The sequence below is a fragment of the Accipiter gentilis genome, chromosome 27 (assembly GCF_929443795.1).
Source record: "Accipiter gentilis chromosome 27, bAccGen1.1, whole genome shotgun sequence".
Classification (NCBI taxonomy): domain Eukaryota; kingdom Metazoa; phylum Chordata; class Aves; order Accipitriformes; family Accipitridae; genus Astur; species Astur gentilis.
In genome coordinates, this window is record NC_064906.1 from 5,138,324 (window position 1) to 5,156,895 (window position 18,572).

At 41.1% G+C, this 18,572-nt stretch overlaps 1 protein-coding gene across 3 annotated transcripts in view; it reads left to right on the forward strand.

The window, feature by feature from the left end:
* The first annotated feature begins 16,257 nt into the window (after positions 1–16,257).
* The window catches only part of CDH7 (cadherin 7), an 83,822-nt gene continuing 81,507 nt past the window's right edge, over positions 16,258–18,572 (forward strand). Inside the window, exon 1 of one of the 3 annotated variants that reach the window (XM_049830438.1) lies at positions 16,258–16,353. The gene's annotated coding sequence lies outside the window, so the exon portion shown is untranslated. Of the gene's footprint in view, positions 16,354–17,379; positions 17,728–18,572 lie in introns of those variants that run through there. The other 2 variants (XM_049830439.1, XM_049830436.1) reach the window with 2 other exon arrangements.

Genomic DNA, 18,572 nt, shown 5'->3' on the forward strand with positions numbered 1-18,572 from the left:
ATACATTTTCTTCGTATCAATCTTTGCTGTTGTGCCACAGACAACTGACCCTGCGGATGACTCGCAACACAGTTCTATCAGTCATTGGATCCTTCAATTGCTCCATTTCCTTACCTGGGATCTGTGCCCAGCAGAACATTTTATTTTTTGAGAGATTGTTCAGCAGTTATAAGGACAACTACTCAGAGTGAAGCAGAGGATCTCTCCAGACAAGAAAGAGAGGCTAATGTACCAAAATATAACAAAATTTAAAACATTCAATGTCTAAGTTTAGATGCTCTACAATTAAAAATAGTATGATTTCAGAGGACTTGCTTTATTTGCAGAGTTGTTTCATGTACAAATTGCACATCACTTGTTCATTTAAGAAGCTATATGTGCAGAGTAGTGAATGCATTTTGTTACATATAATGCATCCTCATTTAACCCTTTAACACTCATCTTCATAGGGCTTGAGTTGATTCAGCGTCTACAGTAATTCTAAATAGTGTGGTTTTTATTGATTTAACTTGTAATGTCCCAGCAGATCAGTTTGATTCATTTTTTCCTCCAAATTAAGTGAATTGACTTGAAAAGCGAATTTACATTTTGGTTTCTGCTTACATCTCAGAACTACTGGTCAATATTAGATGAACCAAGCAACTAACTGAATTTGCCATATTATTGGCCTCCTTATTTTCAGTGCATATTTACATTCTAGGTTTTAAAAGTAACATTCATAACATATCTCCCAGATACGTAGAATCTAAGAACTAAAGGTAGAATGATCAAAGTATTTTATTTTAATAAATGAAGTATCATCTGCATCTTCACAAACCTGCAAATCTTATAGTATTGGCATTCTTACTGTCAACTAGCTCATCTGAGTATGGACAGCTTTGCTAGGGACAGAGTATATGCTCAGCTTCAACAAATCAGCCCAGCATTCTACATAGCTAAAATTAGTTTTAGTGATTATGAACATCACACACAATTTCAGGTGCATGCTGTAATGCTCTTCCAGCCAGCCATGAGACTGAGAGGTGGAGTGTTTTCCCAGTTTACACTGATTATTACTTTATACCCAGGGAACTAAAAATCACTGTAGATATTAAGGGGGTTTATTTCTACATAATAAATAAAGAAGCATTCACTCAGATTCTCTATTATTTCTTTTTTTTTTTTTTTTTTAAATCAGTGTTTTTCTTCTTGCAAACAGATTTCTGTTGGCTATTTGTATACTGTATTAAAATATTCTTTTATCTCTTAAATGTATCATTATGCACTTTTATTTCTGGTTTCTTCATTCCACATTACAGCAAAATAGATGAGTACATTGAATTGCTTTTTATAGATTTCAGTGTCTGATAGATGACTACGATTTTCAAAAGTATAGAGGGCATTTGATATCCAGTTCAATTGCTTCATGTCTCTAGGAAAGTAGTAACCTCACCAGACATCAGTTTTGTAGGCTCTTTCTTCTTTTCATTTGAGAAGAAATGCTCTTTAAAAATGTATTTTAATGCTCATTTAAAATGTATGGCAGTAGTGGAATGCCCTTTGCCATAATCTGTCTAATTAGAGATCATGCTTAGGACGAAGTGACCCTGTATATTCATGATATTTCTGAAGAATATATTTAGTTTGTGTGCTATTTGGGACCACTTCTGTGTTAAGATTGCTGTGTTTACTGAACACAGAACAACTAGAAAAAGTACTGTTTAGGTTCTTTAAGGCTGAATTTTTTATCAGTGGAAAAAAACCACTGAAGTTAAAAACCTCTAGAAACATTCTACCTCTTTCTCTTCAGTATACAAATAAATTTTCTTAGTCTCTCTCTATATAAAAGACTTCAGGATGCTCATAAGTATTTCTTGGGTGACCAAAACCAAATTCAGAATTCAATTTCAGGAAAATAAACCTGAAACTTATTTTAAATGTATTTAATTGGATATACAAGGTTTGATGGCTTGTGTTTTACGTTTTAAGACTTCTAAGTGATTACAGTGTGCTTAAACTATGGCTTATTCCTCTTTCTTTTTGATAGGTTTCTCCTGCTACTTTATGATGTGCTCTTCACTTAATTTCTTCTGTACCTTTTTTTTCACAAAAGATAAGGACTGCCATCAGACCAAATAGTTGGGCTGCTAAGGACCAAATAATTTTGAATGTGAATCTATAGCAGAGGTCTTCTGCAGTAATTGTGTGAGTGTTCTTACCGTGTCTGATGATAAGGTCAGGTAACCTGTATATCTCTCAGCTATTCTACAAAGGGAAGAACATTATCAAATTCATTTTGTTACATCAGAGCAGCTGATACATATTTCTGCTCACACTGTATTTCATATACCTTGTATTGGAGTTTTTTGTGGGTATTGCCTTTGAAAGTAGAATTTATCTATAAATTTGTGATTTGAAACAACAAACACCTTTATATGTCCTAAGTAAGACCATAAAATGGGTTGGAGGCTTTTAAGTCAGGTCAGTAGTTATATCACCTTTGTAACTGTCCCCTAATGGAAAAGCATCACAATTATACTTCACAGCCAAACTGTGAACAGTGTTTTACTCTGAACTGAAAATAGCAAAGCTAGTCCAAACCTGCATTTTAAGTATTTTAAGAGGTGTGTGCTCTCAGGATGGCCTAGTCTCAAGTTACCCTACAGCTTGGGGTTTTTTTTACCCTCTTATTTATTTTTAACCAGAGTAACACCAAGAGAAACACCAGATGAGGTCTGGAGGGAAGTCAAAATATACTGAATGTAAATTAATACATTAATGAAAACTTCTGGACTGGAAGGGAGATTGGTTTTGGTTTTTTTGTGATGTTCCACCCAGTGGCATATCTTCAAGCTTAAGTAGCCTGGAGGACATGGGGAATATTACTTTATGGAACACTTCATCTGTATCCTAAATCTTCACTTTATGGCTAGTGCAATTCTTCTTGTCTTCAGTAAGAGTTTTGTCTGAATAAGTAGTGAAGGAACTATTCACATAAAAAATATATATATACACACACACCCCCACGCAGATGCATAAACATACATATATAAATATGGAATAGGCAAATCTAAAAATATGATAAATGAAAAAGAAGAAGAAGGATAAAGAAAAAAATAAAAATAATGTGAGTGTCAGATTTTAGAACTGGTGAGAGTACCATTTCAGCTACCATCTAAAAACTACATTTAATTCAACAATGATGAAATCCTTTTACTTCAAGATGTCGGTGATATTATTGCATCAAAAGGGAAGCTGAAGACATTAGATGAGGTTTTATAAGGAATTTTTAGCATTGGTTTGTCTCGACTGTTCAAGCAAAAGAGTTAAGGGTAATTCACAAATGTAAAATAGTGTTAATGTATACTCTGTTGAGAAAGTATTAATTAGTTCACGCTTATAAAGTGTTTTGAGGAAGCACATTGTTACATAGGAGGCATGTGTTTACCCTAATATCATGCAGCTCCTCTAGCTATTTCCCGCTTTCATAGTATATAATTTTAAACTGTTCGGTAATTGATACAGCCTTCCTTCTTGGGCAAAACTTGTGTGAAAGAGCTCATAATTTTGTTCTAGAAAGGTAAAGAAGTGGCACTATGTTCACACTTAGAAATGTTCCTGCAAAGTTACAACTAGTTCTATGACTGCCTTATTCTATTATTGCACAGGAATTGCAATACTGATTCAGATCCAAAGCCTATCCTGAGCAAAGTCTCTCACTGAGAAAGTGGCTGCTGTCAGATGCTGTAAAGTCCTGGAGCACTCTCCATAGGCACTCCGTATCATACAGTCTGTCCTCACTTTTGACCTTTCTTTGGTTGCAAGCAGAAAGTCAACCCCCAAGCACGAAGTACTTCAATATGTCTCGATATAAAAAAAAATCTAATACTTGGTATCTTGTGTGCAAAAGAGCAAAGTTCTCGTGGTAGTGGTGGATGGAGAAAAGTTCTTGGCAGCTGGACACAGAGGCAACTGAGTGAGCCAGTAGGTTGCCATAACTCTCATAATCATGTGAGGGATGCTCAAGGAATAGCGGTGTGTGCTAGCAAACTCCAACCCTTAGTTGCTTTTCATTCCCTGAAACCATCCTCACCTCCATTATCCATCATCTCATTTTCAGTCAACTAATTTGCATCCATGTTCTGATTTTACTTCTCTGGTGTTTTATTGCAGTAGCTGGGGATTATAATGCTGTGTAACTTTCTGTATATGCTAATCCTCTCAGTCATAAGTCATTTCTTTATTCTGGGCTTAAAACTAAACCAAGATCAAACCCCTTTATAATCTTTTGGTTTGTGTTTCATTTGGATATTTTTTTGATAGATCTTATAGATACTGTCCAAAGGCTAAAAGAGTACTGTGCAAGTGGGAATGAGTGAAGCCCCTTCTCTGTGAAAATACAACTGAAGTTGATACTAACCCCTTGATTACGTTCCTAATTCATTGGCATTTCAGTCTATATTCCCTGTATCTCTTATCAGGCTCTATTCAATTTTAAAAAGGTGGAGGATGGTAGATTCCTGTATAGTAAGCTTTTAAATTTGTAGAGAAGTTAAGTTACCTTAGGCTCCTAACTTCAATAGCAGACCAACTGCCATTGGTGGCCTCAAGGGCCCAACAGAGTGATGCTTGTGAACCAAACGGAGGTGATGAGTTCTCACAGGGGTGGCTACAACAGTGTTACAAAGATCACCCATCCCTTCAGCGTGGCCATGTGCAAATGGGTGCCAGAGCTTATGCTTAGCAAATAATCATTACTGAAGGGAAACCCACGAAGGGCTAGAAATGGCTGGAACGAGCACAGTTTGCCCCAAAGGGTTCCCATGGATCCATTGTGGGCTAAATCTCTGAATTGCTGTCCAGTGTCCTTGAAGGTCCTTGATTTGCCTGAGATTGCCAACCTACCAAACGTAGGCATCTCATGTAAACACTAAATTAGGCAGGTGAACATCCTGCATGCTAACCACAGCCTGTGAAAACTGCGGCCTCTGCGGAGAAAGAAGCCACTTCAGAGCTGAATGCTGCCCTTTGGTTTCCATCAGCTGGCTTCAGGTGGAAAAAGAAAGACTATGCTAATGCTGGAATTTCCTTGTAACTTCTTTCTTCCAGGTAAATAGTCAAGGAAAAAACTGTAACACACTGTATCCTTTGGATGAGAACGTCACCGTATACCCAGTCCCAGTGAAAAAAGAAAGAAGAAAGATTTGAAGGAGTGCTTTGATTTGTTTTTCCTTTAATTTGTAAGCACGCTGGAGAGCAGTGAATGCAGTTTGGTGCAAATAGGGCTTGCTCTGGCACTGCTGTGTAAAGACACTCACCTCTGGGTTGTGAGCTAGAATACATTCCTACTCTGTTTTCTGTCTCCTAATTAGTTTTTAATCCATAACATGACTGTGCATCATCCCCTCTCATTGCTTAATATCCTCAAAAGAAGAAATTTTCAAAAGGCTCTTGAAATTCTAAACCGGTTATATAACCTGCTTCTGTTATGTATTTTGTTAACTACCCCAAGTAGCACTAACCCTTTAAAATGTAAAAATCTCTGTAACAATAAGCTTTGTAGTTTTTTTCCTTTTCATGTTGTATACATCAGAGATTCTTATGGACCTTTGGTCAGTGATACCAATTAGAAGCCATACACATACAGGAGATCAGACTTCACTCCATACAGTTCTTGTCTGTTCCTATCAGTACTGAAAGTGCCTGGAGTACAATTAATGTGCTATGGACAGTACCTTTACTAAAACATGGCATAGCAATAACCATCCATGAATTCTAATGGTGAGGTTTTTAAAATTTCTTTTCTTTAGTAGCCTATCTGCTTAAATTTTAAGGGCTTGAGTATTTGGGTTTGAGGCTACATTCTGCTGAGGCCTATATACATAGATGACTTTTTTTTTTAGATATCACCGAATGATTTGTGCACACCTAAATATTAAGACTTGGACCCTCAAAATGAATATATGGGAACTGATATTAGTTTTTTAAAGAGGATTTACCACCCAGAAAGGGCAGGCACGAGCTTTTGCACACTCAGTATTATTTTATTTTTTTATGCACAAGAAGCAACTGTGTAGAAGACCAAATGAGAACTTGCTTCCTTCAGAGCATTAATTCAGTCCATTTCTGTTCCCTGGTGCCTAGCTTGTTAAAGTGCGTATCACCTCAGACTGACAACTGGCAAATGCCCATACCCTTTCTACTGTTCTCCTCAGCAGTGTTTGACACTGTCAGTCATACATTCCGGCTTTCATGCTGTACAAATCTGGCAAGTGTAGGCAGAAGCACGCTGAAGTGACTCTGATCTTTCTTGTCAGACTAATCCCAGAAGGCCCTATTTCCATCTCCAGAACTCGCCATTGAGGAACTTGCTAAGCTTCAATTCCTTCCCCTTTCTCATTCAATATCTCTACTTTGGGAAGCTATGACTTGGGAGACGCTTGGGAGAAGACCAGCAAGAAGAAATTATACCCCACTAGCAGAATGAGATAAAAAATAGATAATATACCAGCAGATGTGCCCAAATACCTTTTATATTGAGCTTCCCAAAGAAGTATGTAGGAATTTTCTGAAGGAATCTCCTAGTGTAAGTTTAATTTGCTTGCTTCTGCCATCTCATCCCTATTTTTTGTTCTGCATGGTTACACAGGGACTTGTGCTGTAAAGCTGATCAAGGAAGCGATCTATGTTAAATAAAACAAATTTGAAACTTCTCTTTTATATCGCTTGATTTAACTTGAACCATTGAACTGATCTATTTCACAAGGTGGCCTCACACACATGATGTCACCCCAGCTGACGGGGATGGTGAATGGCAGCCAGGGGGTAGGGAGGAAGGAGAAGAGGAATGTCTCAGCTGGCTTTGTTGCCAGTGACACTGAAACACACAATTCCACCCTTGCCTAGCTGAAAACCACATACCTTACAAACGAGAGTGAGTTTTCAGATGCAGCTCTTCAAAACTCATACAATTAGTATATCGAGTGTCTTAAAGAAAAGGAAGCTTTAAGAAGCACTATGAAGGAAATTTCGTGACACATATTTTTCTAGTTATTGCTTTAAGGAGAAAAAGAAGTGAATTCTCTGTTGAAGATACAAGCTCTTCCTGCTCTTTTGTTTTAAAACTTTTCTTTGAACATACAGTGTTCTTTTTTCTATTTTCTGTGTGAAAACAGCAGCAAGTAATAGGATGACATATTAATAAAGGAAGATCAAGATTTACCTCAGTTTTCTGTCTGTAATTCAAAGAATTAAAACTTTTTTTTTTTTTTTTTTCTTTGTGAAGTCATGTATCAGAGGGTCTAGCGTAGCTATTGGGACACTTTCTTTTCTCCATCTCAATGTTTCTGAGTCAATAGGCAGATTTTTATATATCTTTTCCCTTAGCTTCTGTTTCTATACCTGCTAATTGAGTAAATACGAAGAGCTTTTTCCTTTCTTCTCCAGCTTACAAAGCTACCTCATGGATAACTGTACTTCAAAGGCCACGTGTTATACCAAGCCATTCCATTGAAATGCAGAGCCAGAGTAAATGCTGTAATTCCTCATTTCCCCTGATCTTAAATCCATGGTTCTATGAATTAACATAAACATCCATTCTTTGACCAGTCTGGTGAAATTACCTATATATCCATAGAGATTTTGCTTTCCTTTCAGAGGCATCAAAGAGTGCTTCCTTTTGAAGTGGTAAGTGCTCAGTATCGTGGCTTAATGCAGTACTGTATTGTTTTGTTTGGCCTCAGCCTCAGAGAGCTCTTGGTCTGATCCTTCACACAGCAGAAAATACTGTGATCTGATATCTGGGACTGAACCAAGTAATTGCAGGAGCTTGGCTGCACCAGGGAAAGGGGGAGGGTTATGCCTTCATCTTTCCCTGCTAATGCCTGCTGTGTGCTCTTATCTCATTTGGTAGATTAGAAAGAATTTAAAAAGAGGTAAATACCAAATCTTCTTTTTTTTTTTTTTTTCTTTTTTTTTTTCTTTTAATTTCTTTTTTTTTTTTTTTTTTTCTTTCACTTGGATAACAGCTATGTAGCAGCTTCCAGTCACTGAAACAGGTTGTTAATGTAGTAGGAAATGGTGATTATTCCTTTTCCATAAATTGGTTTCAGGGATAGTTTAGAGAACTTGCAAACAACGTTTCAAACAATATTGGGCACACACTCAGACACAATTGATCTTGAATCACACTTATATCAAGAATACTCTGCCAAGGGTTAAACAGCAAGGTGTTCCCAAGCCTGAACTGTCAGTGTTACTATTTTAATTGTTCCCCAATTAAATAATTAGGTGTAACTTAATAAATGTTTGAACACCGTTTTCTCCCCTCTTCTTTCAGTCCAACTGTCTTGTAGTTTATGTCACCATGTCCTACTTTTCAGCAAGAGCATGTCTTAATATTGAGTGTATCAAATCTAATCCTACGGTTTATTGTGGGCAGCCCCAGTTGGTCCTGTTCTAAGGCTTTCCCTCCCTTTCTGGTGAAAAGCACTTGTACCGGGGTCCTGCTGGTGGCCTGAATCACCTCAATTTGTTCTAGCAATCAGAGGCAGCTGCTCCATGTGAAAAGAGTGTGGACCACTGAACAGAGCATTAGGACTGACCTCAGGCTGAATGCAAAAGGCTTAGCCTTTTCTGCGAGGCCGGTCGAGCATGTGCAAACAGATTTGCTGAAGTACAAAATGGTCCAGTGATTTAAAGCAAGTTCTCTTCTCTCTCTTTCTCTCTTTTTCCCTTTCAGAAATGAAACAGGATAGAGGATAGCCTGGGTACAATCTTAGCAACATCTGTTGCCTTTCACTGGGGTCTTGGCCAAGGACAATATCTATTCAAAGAGGTACTGACATTTTATTGAAAGAGAAAAAAGCCTTAAATAGAGAAGCGTTTGGACATGTTTCCCAACACACACAGTTGGGTCTTTTTATGGGTCAGAATGCTTTTGGAGAAACACTTCCCCCCCCCCCCCCCCCCCCCCCCCCTTTTCTGGTGAAAGTGTCAGAAAACAAATCTTCAGCAAATTACCGAGCTCAGTGGGCTTACAACACTGAAGAACAGTTAAATTTTCCCTTGTTTGCTTTTATTCCCTGAACCAAAGGGTGTTTGACAACCGAAACCTTAACCACACTTAATAAGAAGTGTGAAGGAATTTATGCTTAAGATTGTTTCACATCTGTTACTTTCTAATTTCCACATTAATTTATCTTTTAAAACAACTAGTAATAGCAGTGGAGCAACTGCAGCATTTTAGCACTATTGCGATGACTGATATCGTATGAAGATGTATTTTGTAAAGTTATATGTTATGTTTGTTTTCCTGTGTCCTCTCCCCCCCACCACCATAAACATTAATTTCATCCAGCACTTAGGAAGAGGCAGTTACCTGTTTCTCTCTCCCTTTTTTCCTCACATAGCTTTTCACAGGCAATTTTGCTCTGTCCAACCATGACATGCCTTCATAAAAATGACAGATGAATCAGCTGAGTAACCGGTGGGTATATTATCCTCCTGCAGGCATCTGCTGCTCAAAAGGCACCTATTCTTTTGTTGGCCTTGAGACTGAGGATGTATGTTGCATCCCATACGTGAAGCCATTCTTATCAGCCTGCCACTACTTGGAAGAAAATCACAGTAGATTAAATAAAAGCTACTCAAAAGAAGTCTAGTAGAGTTATCCAATTACTTAGATTAGCAATAAAACTTTATATAAGTACAATTTTTTAGACACAGAAGATAGTGCTAGAATCCTCGGAAGAAATCCTTTAGTTTTACTGAATTTTGGTTGATCAGGCCATGGTCTTTAAGTTCAAAGCAACATGAAAATGTATGGATGAACACAAGCTCCATGACATGAGATGACTTAACGTAGCTGACTTATGTGTGTATTGTATGCATATGTGTAGTAAATTATTAAGAATTATCTGTATGGTGGTATTTCGCACTGAGATTGGGGTGATTGTGCTCTGCCTGTGTCCCATGATTGACATAAAAAATCCTTGTCTCAGAAAGTTCGCAACAGAAATACGTATGACAAACTTCAGTGACTCAAAGGAAAACAAAAGCAGTACTTCTGTCGAAAAACCAAGGCATGTAGGACTAGTAACACTAAGGTCAGTGTTGTTGAATGATTAGACACAGCATCCTAGTGACCAGTGCCTGATGTCTCCAAAGGCCAGACTGGAGGAAATACACTAAAAGAGTGAAGGGGATTGAATGGCTCTTACTTCTGGTGCTAGGGCACTAAACCATTAACCTGCTAAATGTGGGAGGAAGCAGGTTCCAGAGAACTGCAATTTTCTTTCACCTGCCCTCAGCCCTTTTTTTCCTCCCTTACACATACAGGCACGGGTAGAAGTAGGAGGAAATAGGACCTAATCAGCCTCTGTTTTTATTCTTGCATCACAACTGTCGGTGTAATGCCTTGGGATGTGCATCTTCATAGCAATGGGCAAAGATTTCCCCCACCATCTGTAGGAGTGGGACAAAGTGCTGTGCCCCATACTCTGAGCTAGTTTTCTAAACGGCAATGTCTTAGATCTCCCATAAAATTTATTCTTCTCTCATTGAATCAAAAGATGTTTTTCCACTGATTTTAATGAATGCAGAATCTAGCCCAAGAACAGATAGAAGCTGGATAGGATTAAGGGATTTATAATGTTTTTAACATTTTAAGTATAAAAGTAATGTCTGAGTTGTCATTCCTAAGGAATAAAAAAATTGATGGATACATTAGCTGGGTGGAAAATTGACATATCAAATTATGTCTCCTTCGGCACTCACACCAAGCAATTGTGAGAGTGGGCAGTTCAAGATGATGAAGATAGTCACATTTTTTTCTCCAGCTAACTTTGAAGACATTTCCATCTGCTTCCTATACAACTGCTTACATGCCGTTTTAGAATTCTCTCTCCATAAATATTCAGGTATAGGAGTTTAACATTTAGGTTAACATTCAGACATGAAAAGTTTGATTGCCTGAAGGTGAGAAAGAAGGGTCACCAGCATGCTCCCTGCTTGTAGTGTTTGTTGTGCTTATAATGCTCAGAATGTACATTTTGCAAGTGTTTAGTGTTTTGGGGTTGGGTTGGTTTTTTGTTTTGTTTTGCTTTGGGGTTTTTTTGGCTTGTTTTGGGGGTTTGGTTTTTTTTTGAAAGAGAGAGGGTGCTTGTCCAATTATTGTTATGGTCAGGGGAAAACCAAACAAATAATAAAAAAATTGCTTACTTAGCTAATCTGTTCACATAGGGAAGGTTATGAGCATCTTGAATACCAGTCATGATGCAGGAGTACACCTAGTTTGGGCCAGTTATTCAAAAAAGTCTTCTAAAATTGCGGCTGTAATCTCTGATTTTGTTCGTGCAAGTATTCAAGCTTGTATTGACAAACTACACTGGAACTCTGAAATCTGGTTTGGGTTTAGAGGTCAGTGGAGGAGTTATTCACATTAATTTTGTATAGTTGGTGCAGAGTATAGAATCTGACCTGAAGTGACACATCCCGCTGTGTACGGGCAGTTACTGGTTTACTTGTGTACATATTGGCATTTTTCACAAGTAACTTAGCTGCAGATTTTCAGATGTCTGCTACACAGTAGCAGTCCCCTGAAGCGTGCAAAACTCCCTGAAGTCAATTGGACTTCCTATGTATAACTTTTCGTAGAATCAGACAAATGTTTTCAGTCTAGATTGCAATTCCTCTGAAAAATTGACCTTAGTTGTGCCACAGTGTGAATGCCATGCAGAATTGAGCTTAATATCCAGCAGAAACTTATCTACCCTAATTTTTTTCTGCATACATCAGAAAAGAGAGGAGTGCTGATTATAAAAATGGTGATGCTTCTTCTCCACTAGCAGGATCTCACTGGCATGAAGCATTAATGCGAGATACAAGTGTCTGTGGATTTATTTACTTACAATTTGAACTACTGTGGTCAAGAGATGCTCATAAATGTAGCTAGGTAAGGTCTGTTACAGAGCCACTGTTTAACTTACCGTTGCAATGTTAGTGCAGGTCCAAGGGTACTCAAGCAGTTGGCGCTTTGTTTGCACTTCTCAGAAACTGGATTTTCTTCTGCTCCTTCCCTGACTGTGCCTTTCCTAGCACTTTTGTTTGAATAATGTCCTTGATTGAAACAGAAAAAAAGTTTTTTTAAGCATTCTTCCTCCCTTTTGTCTTACTATACCTCATTTCCTAGCTCTTATTCCTAGCTCTTAAAAAAAATAATAAAAAAAAAAAAAAAAAAAATGTTTTAAAAATAATTTTAATGCTTTTATTCTCAGCACATTTCTTTGGTTGCTGCTGATTTTTTTCTTCTTCTTTCTTTTTTTTTTTTCCCCTTCCCCTATTGGTAAGCCATGCTTCTTCCAGAGCACTCGGTGTACAACACTGCCAGCTTTGTCCCGCCGTGTTCTATCTCAGTGCTGGCCAGCTTGGTACATCCACTTATAATATGATGAATAGCATCTGGAGCCTGGCCACACAGCCTACATTCTGGTCTTAGGGCTTTTTTAAGCCATCTATCCTTGCTTGTACAAATAGCCCGTTCCTGTGTGGCCATAATGAAATTCTCCATTTCTCTTTTCAGTCTTCTGACAGCCTACCTGCCATTTGCCACCCTCTTCTTGTGAGGTTTTCAAAATTCTTTCCGTGCAGTTGTTTTTAATTCGATTTCTCCTTGTGCTGTTCTTACTGCTGTGTGACTAATAAATTACCCTCAATGGCACACTCTTTTTCTTTTAATTTTGGATCCTCCTTATGATTAAACAAGCCTGTTTTCTATCTACAGTTTCTTAACTTTACAGGTTCCTTTCCTACAACTGCCTCCGTTGCCTTTGTCTGTTCTTCCCGACAACATAAACTCCATTTTTATCTGCATTCACAGTTTTTACCTTGGGCATCAGTAATTTCTTATTACTTTTACAGTTACATTGCCTTAGATTAACTAGATTTACTTCTGAAGAAGAATACCACTCTTTCACATATATCAGTTATCCAGATTTGCCAGTACATGTGGGCCAAATACATCATCAAAAGATCGTGGAAACTCAAGAAGAAGATGAGGAGCTCAAGAAGAGAGGAACAGGTGGAGCCATGACGGTAACGTTGTATTGATAAGGTAACACTTTCTAAGTGGAATGGGTGGTTGTAGATACTGAAAGAGACCCCGTAAACTCACTAGAGGAATCACCACTATTTTTATTTGCTACAGTTTAGTTCATATTGTTATGTATTTTTGGCTTCCATATCGTTAGAGGATATTCTGCAAAATGTCTCCTAAAGAACTGGTTGCTGAATTTTTGGAGGTTATTAGGTACGTGCCCACAATTGCTGTGGCTCCACAGGGGGTGGGAAAAACTCCTGGAATATAGGCAACGATGTAATTGCCTCCAAAAATCAGTTTAAATAGCATATTAAGCCATAACTGGGAGGACACAGAAAGGCAGAGACATTCCTGTGTTGAGTATCTTGTTAAAGGCAGTGAGTGTCTTCAATTTCAGTAGGCCTTTTGTTTTTCCTTCTGCTATTTGTAGAGATGAGAACAAAAGAAGACTGAAGACAAGCGACGCTCGGTTCTAGATTTGAATCAGAGCTGGCGTAACCACAACAATGGACCGTGGCTTCCCGTGTGATACAGAAGGTGAGAAATTCACATCAGAATTATAGCCACCTGTAAATATCATCTCTGGACCGCAGGAGTACTTACCTAAGAGTCATTTATAGAGATATTTATACTCGTACAGGGCAACCACGTGCTAATGGTGGTAAGAGGTGTTTTCCTTTAAAAAGGATCTTAAACTGCAAGCTCTCCTACTTGCCTCATGAAAGTCAAATATCCATATAAATTTTTAGGAAAAGTTAGGATTTTGCCTCTGAGCATAATACATTCTCATATTGAAGGAACTCTGCAAGCTGTTGCTGAGCACATAATGGAAGTTATTTCTGCCCACACAGTCAATGAGTTACCAGCACCCAGGTAGCAGTTACCAGCCGTTGCTTTTTTTCGGAACGTATATTAGAAGTGTACAGGTAGAAATGTTAATGTCGCAAGACTGTCAGTGGCTCAGGAGACTGAAGAGAACTATAAACCTTATCCATTTTCTGCCTCAGGTCCAAATCCTCCCTCAGCAGTGGCCACCAAAGCTCTCACTGTCTAAGAAGCATTTGAGAGCGTGTCACGGAGCAGGGTTTGGGGTCCTAAATCTGCCTCTGGATCCGCTATACAGAACAGCAGCACAACTTGTACTGTGAAGAGGCATCCTTGACACCTTCAGAAGTCAAAAGATGGGAAAGGTGCCAGCAGCAATGCAGCCTTTGATGCCTGCAGTCGGTCTTTACAGGGCCTATGTAAGAAACAGTCTAGCGTGGCCCAGTGTTTGTTTTTCCAAACCGTACGCTTTCCTCCGGAAACGGTATACCCGTACCTCTCAAGATGACTGAATGTGCTACAGAACGTATTAGAAAGAAGTACAACAGCACTGTAAGTACGGGTTGCAGCCAAAATGATCCAGTCAATGTATTGGAATGGACTGACTCATTGGCAAAACCCCACGCTCAAGACAGTCAAGAACAAATTGTATTAAAAAAATATACATTTGCTTACATTACTAAAAATGATAGATTGCCAAAAGTGACTAAGAATAATTGCTTCTTTATATTTTATTCTGCCTGTGCAATGAAATTAAATTGGTCTGCTTAGTCACACTTTTTGCTTGGAGTCACTGGGCTGTTTTGCTCCCATGAAAGTCAAAGGGTTTAATGCATTTTATTTTGATATGACAGCATAAGCATTTAGAAAAATAATCAGACAAAAATATCTATCCTATTTTCAATGTAGTAAAAATAAGTTCAAATGTTTTCTCAGACATACAGTTTAATGAAAGGTTTTGCTTGAGAGAGTATAGATTTTTTGGAACATAAAGCACATCCTTGAGAGAAGTCTGTTAAGCTAGTAGGGACATCATGAAATACTCTGTGAAGGTCTACACATGAAAGCTTTTTAATTGGGTGATAATTGGCTATTCCAATTCCCCATTAGTAATATCTGGATCCGAATGAAAATTAATGAGAAAGAATCCTTCCTTTAGAAAGAATTTTAAGTGATTGTAAATCTATTTAGTCCCTGTTTTGAACCTGAAGAGCAAAGAAAAAGTTTGAAGATCTTAGGTAAAGTTTATGAAACACGTGACCCATTGTAGATTCTTTTTTTGTATCATCTTATTCCCAAATAATGATTTTTTTTTTTTTTTTGGTCTCTTTTTAAACTGTTCTAGCTTCACCATTGAAGTCGTAGCTACTGAATTAAGTAGGAAAAGATAAAGTTTCCAATACTGGTTACCTCTCAGAATGTGTTTGAAAGAAGATAAAGCAGCGGTGTTTGTGGTATTTAGTGATGAAAAATGATAATCTGTCCTTGAACCTTGTCCTCTAAGGATCAGTGCAAAGAGTCTTATTTTGATTAACTTGTGAAAGATGAATTAGGGATTGGGGGAAGGAGGACAAAGGAAAGAAGAATCCTTAATTGCAATTTTAAGCAACTGTGTGCAATCATGTTCCAGGATTTTCTTGCCTGAATACATCTTATTAAGTTGTAACCATGTACTCAGACGCTCCGTAACTTGGAGAATGAAGATTGCTTCTAGTTGCTCTCTTCAAACCACTTCTTCAGTTCCCAAATGCCATGATGCTGAATTGCCTCTCTTGGATTAGAAGGGTGACATTGGAAATCACATGTCTGAAAATGAAGCTAAAATACAAGGAACACATGGCAGTTACATATTACATTTATTAAAATACTCATGCACGTTTGCATTTGTGTATCCAAAGGCTGCCAACAAAAATCAGAAATTAAAATGATTTTAAAAAAATCCTTTGTGATCTAAACCAATTGTTTTGTTGTTTTTTTTTTTTTTTTTTTTTTAAGAAGTGACTTTATCCTCACATTACTTTATTATTGTTGACACCACACTTCACAGTATAATGTATAATAGGAATGAAAATTAATTATAAAAGCACATTATTAGTTTGTTCACAGTATGTTAAGAATGTTTTTCTGGTGAAGCTATAAATCAAAAGACATTGGCCAAGGCTCATTTCTTACAGTTGCCCTTGGTACGATCCATTGTTCTAAAAACAGTACGTGTTAAAAATATTTGTGTCCGTGGAAAATGTCAGTTCAGCAGCTCCGCCAACATTTGGAACCTCTGCCTTTTTTTTTTTTTTCTTTTCCTTTTGCAGGAGGCGTCCTGACTCCCGGGTGATCGCGTTTCAGTTGTAGATCTCTTCCATTCTGCAGACCCAAAAGGCTTCAAGCGGTGCTAAAACGAGGCCAGAAAGTTTGTCCTGCCGCTTTCCCAGCCGGACCGAGTCCAAACAAAGCAGGTATTCATTTCCCAGAGCGGCTTCCCCGGGCAGCTCTGGCCTTGCGGGGCCGTGCGGGGATGCTGCCAGGCACCGGCCCCAGCGTGACTCTGCGCCTTCTCCTCCTGCCAGTGCGCAGAGCTCCAGCACGTCTCTCTCCACCGTTTCTTCTACGAAAGCACCTGCTTTACTTGGTCCTTTTTGTTGGTTTGTTTTCTTTTTTTTTTTTTTTTTTTTTTTTACACCACCCCCGCCCAGGTTTAAACGGGGGCCGGGTAAGAGGGACAGCAGCAGTAGGGAGGCAGAGGGCAGCAGGGGTGCGGGGTTTTAAGGTGCCTTGAGCAGTCCGTGTCCTGCCCCGGGACCCGGAGAGGGGACCCCGGCCCGGTCCGCTCGCTGCCCCGCCGCCCCCAGCGTCCCCAGAGCCGGCCAGCTGCGAAGGGGCCGGGGCAGGAGGAGGAGGAGGAGGAGGAGGAGGAGATGTGGGTTCGGCAGGGAGAAGCAGGGAGGGCTGGGGAGACCGAAAGGACAAAACTGTCAAGCAAGGACCCCGCAAGTTCGGATTAGTTTTGCGACTTTGCTTTCACGCTTCAGGAGCTCAATTGATCGCGGCTTCTAGGACAAGTTGGGGGGGGGGGGCGGTGGTAAAAAAAAAAAAAAAAAAAAATTCTTAAACTCTCCCCTTCAGCTCCACGTTTCAAATGCAAATCGGGAGATAGATTGGCTCCCGCCCCACCCCCTAGCCCGGCTCCTGATTTTTATCCAAAGGACTCCATCTGTATATCCTGTCAAGGAGGAGGAGGAGGAGAGGAGAGGCGGGGGGAGCGGGGCCGGGCAGGCTGCTCTCTCCCCGGATCCCTTTTCAAGAGCCACCGCTGGGTCTCCGGGAGGTACAAAGAGTGCCGGTGCCTCCTCCGCACGCCCTCGGACGGAGCCGGCCGCCGAGCGCTGAGATCCCCTGCCCAGAGCAGCATCCCCACCTCCTCTGCCTTCTTCCCTCCCTCCTCCCTCCTTCCCTCCCTCCTCCTCCTCCTCCTCCTCCTCCTCCTCCTCCTCCCGCAGCCACCATCCGCACCCAGTCGGAGCCGGGCTTGGCACCGGCACCCACTTCTCCCACCGTGTGCCCAGCGGCTTGCCGTTCCGCGCCGTGCCGCGGAGGAGGAGGAGGAGGAGGAGGAGGAGGAGGAAGAGGAGGAAGAGGAGGAGGAGGAGCGGAGCGGCGGCGTTCCGACCTCCGCGGGTGCGGGCGGGCGCGCAGCCCCCATGCCAGGCGGGCCCCCCCGCAGCCCGGCCCCCGCCTGGGAACATCCCGCCAGCGCTTCGCCGCGAAGGCACCGGCGGCCCTTGGGATTAAAAGACTCGCTGCGCCGGGCAGCCGAGGGAGAGGGGGAGCAGGTAAGTGCCGGCTGCACCTGTGCCCTTCCTTGCTTTTCTCTCCCCCTTCCCCTCCCCGCGGGCAGTTGCAGGCACGGGGGGGGGGGGGACACGCAAACACACACTGTGTGTTTCCCCCCCACTCCCGCCCCGTCCCTCGCCCTTAACCCTCCCCGCTGCCGAGCGGGGCCGCGGCTCTGCGGAGCGAGCGGGGAAGTTTGGTTGTGTCCCTACCCGGGGGCGGAGGGGAAGGGGCCGGTGGGGCGGCCCGGGCAGCGGCGGGAGCAGCGGCGGCGGGGACGGCGTGGGAAGGGAGAGCCCCCACGCTACAGACGGGCGTGTGTTCACCTTCTGAGAAACGAGAGAACAATAGCATCTCTCTGACTCTTTGGAGAAGTCTCGCGGACGAGGGGGGAGGTCGTGGGGGGGGGGGGGTGGTCGGTAGAGGAAGGGAGGACCACAGACTTCTGCAAAATACGGGCAGCGCTACGTCCTGAGTCCCCCCCCCCCCGTCCTTTCTGCCACACCGAAGCGGCTGGGTTGCTCCATCTCAGGGTCCGGCACTGCTGCTGCAGAGCAAAAGGTTACCGAGGCCAGGAAATTTCCCGAGTTCTTGCCCAGAGCTTTCCTCCCTTTGTGTCAAGGATGTTCCAGAGTTTGCAAATGTTGAAATGATGGGAGCGTGTTTCTTTGATTAGTATTCAGCTGGTAAGGCTGGCTCTGCAGTCCTTGGCTGTTCGATAGCGACCCTTCTCCCCCCCGTCCCCCCAGCTATCCACGCAGCCACACACGGGCATGTCCTGCTCTCCGGTAAGAGGTCGTGGGCAACGGTAGCAAGCGGGTTGTGATCTGGCTCCTCTGACTTC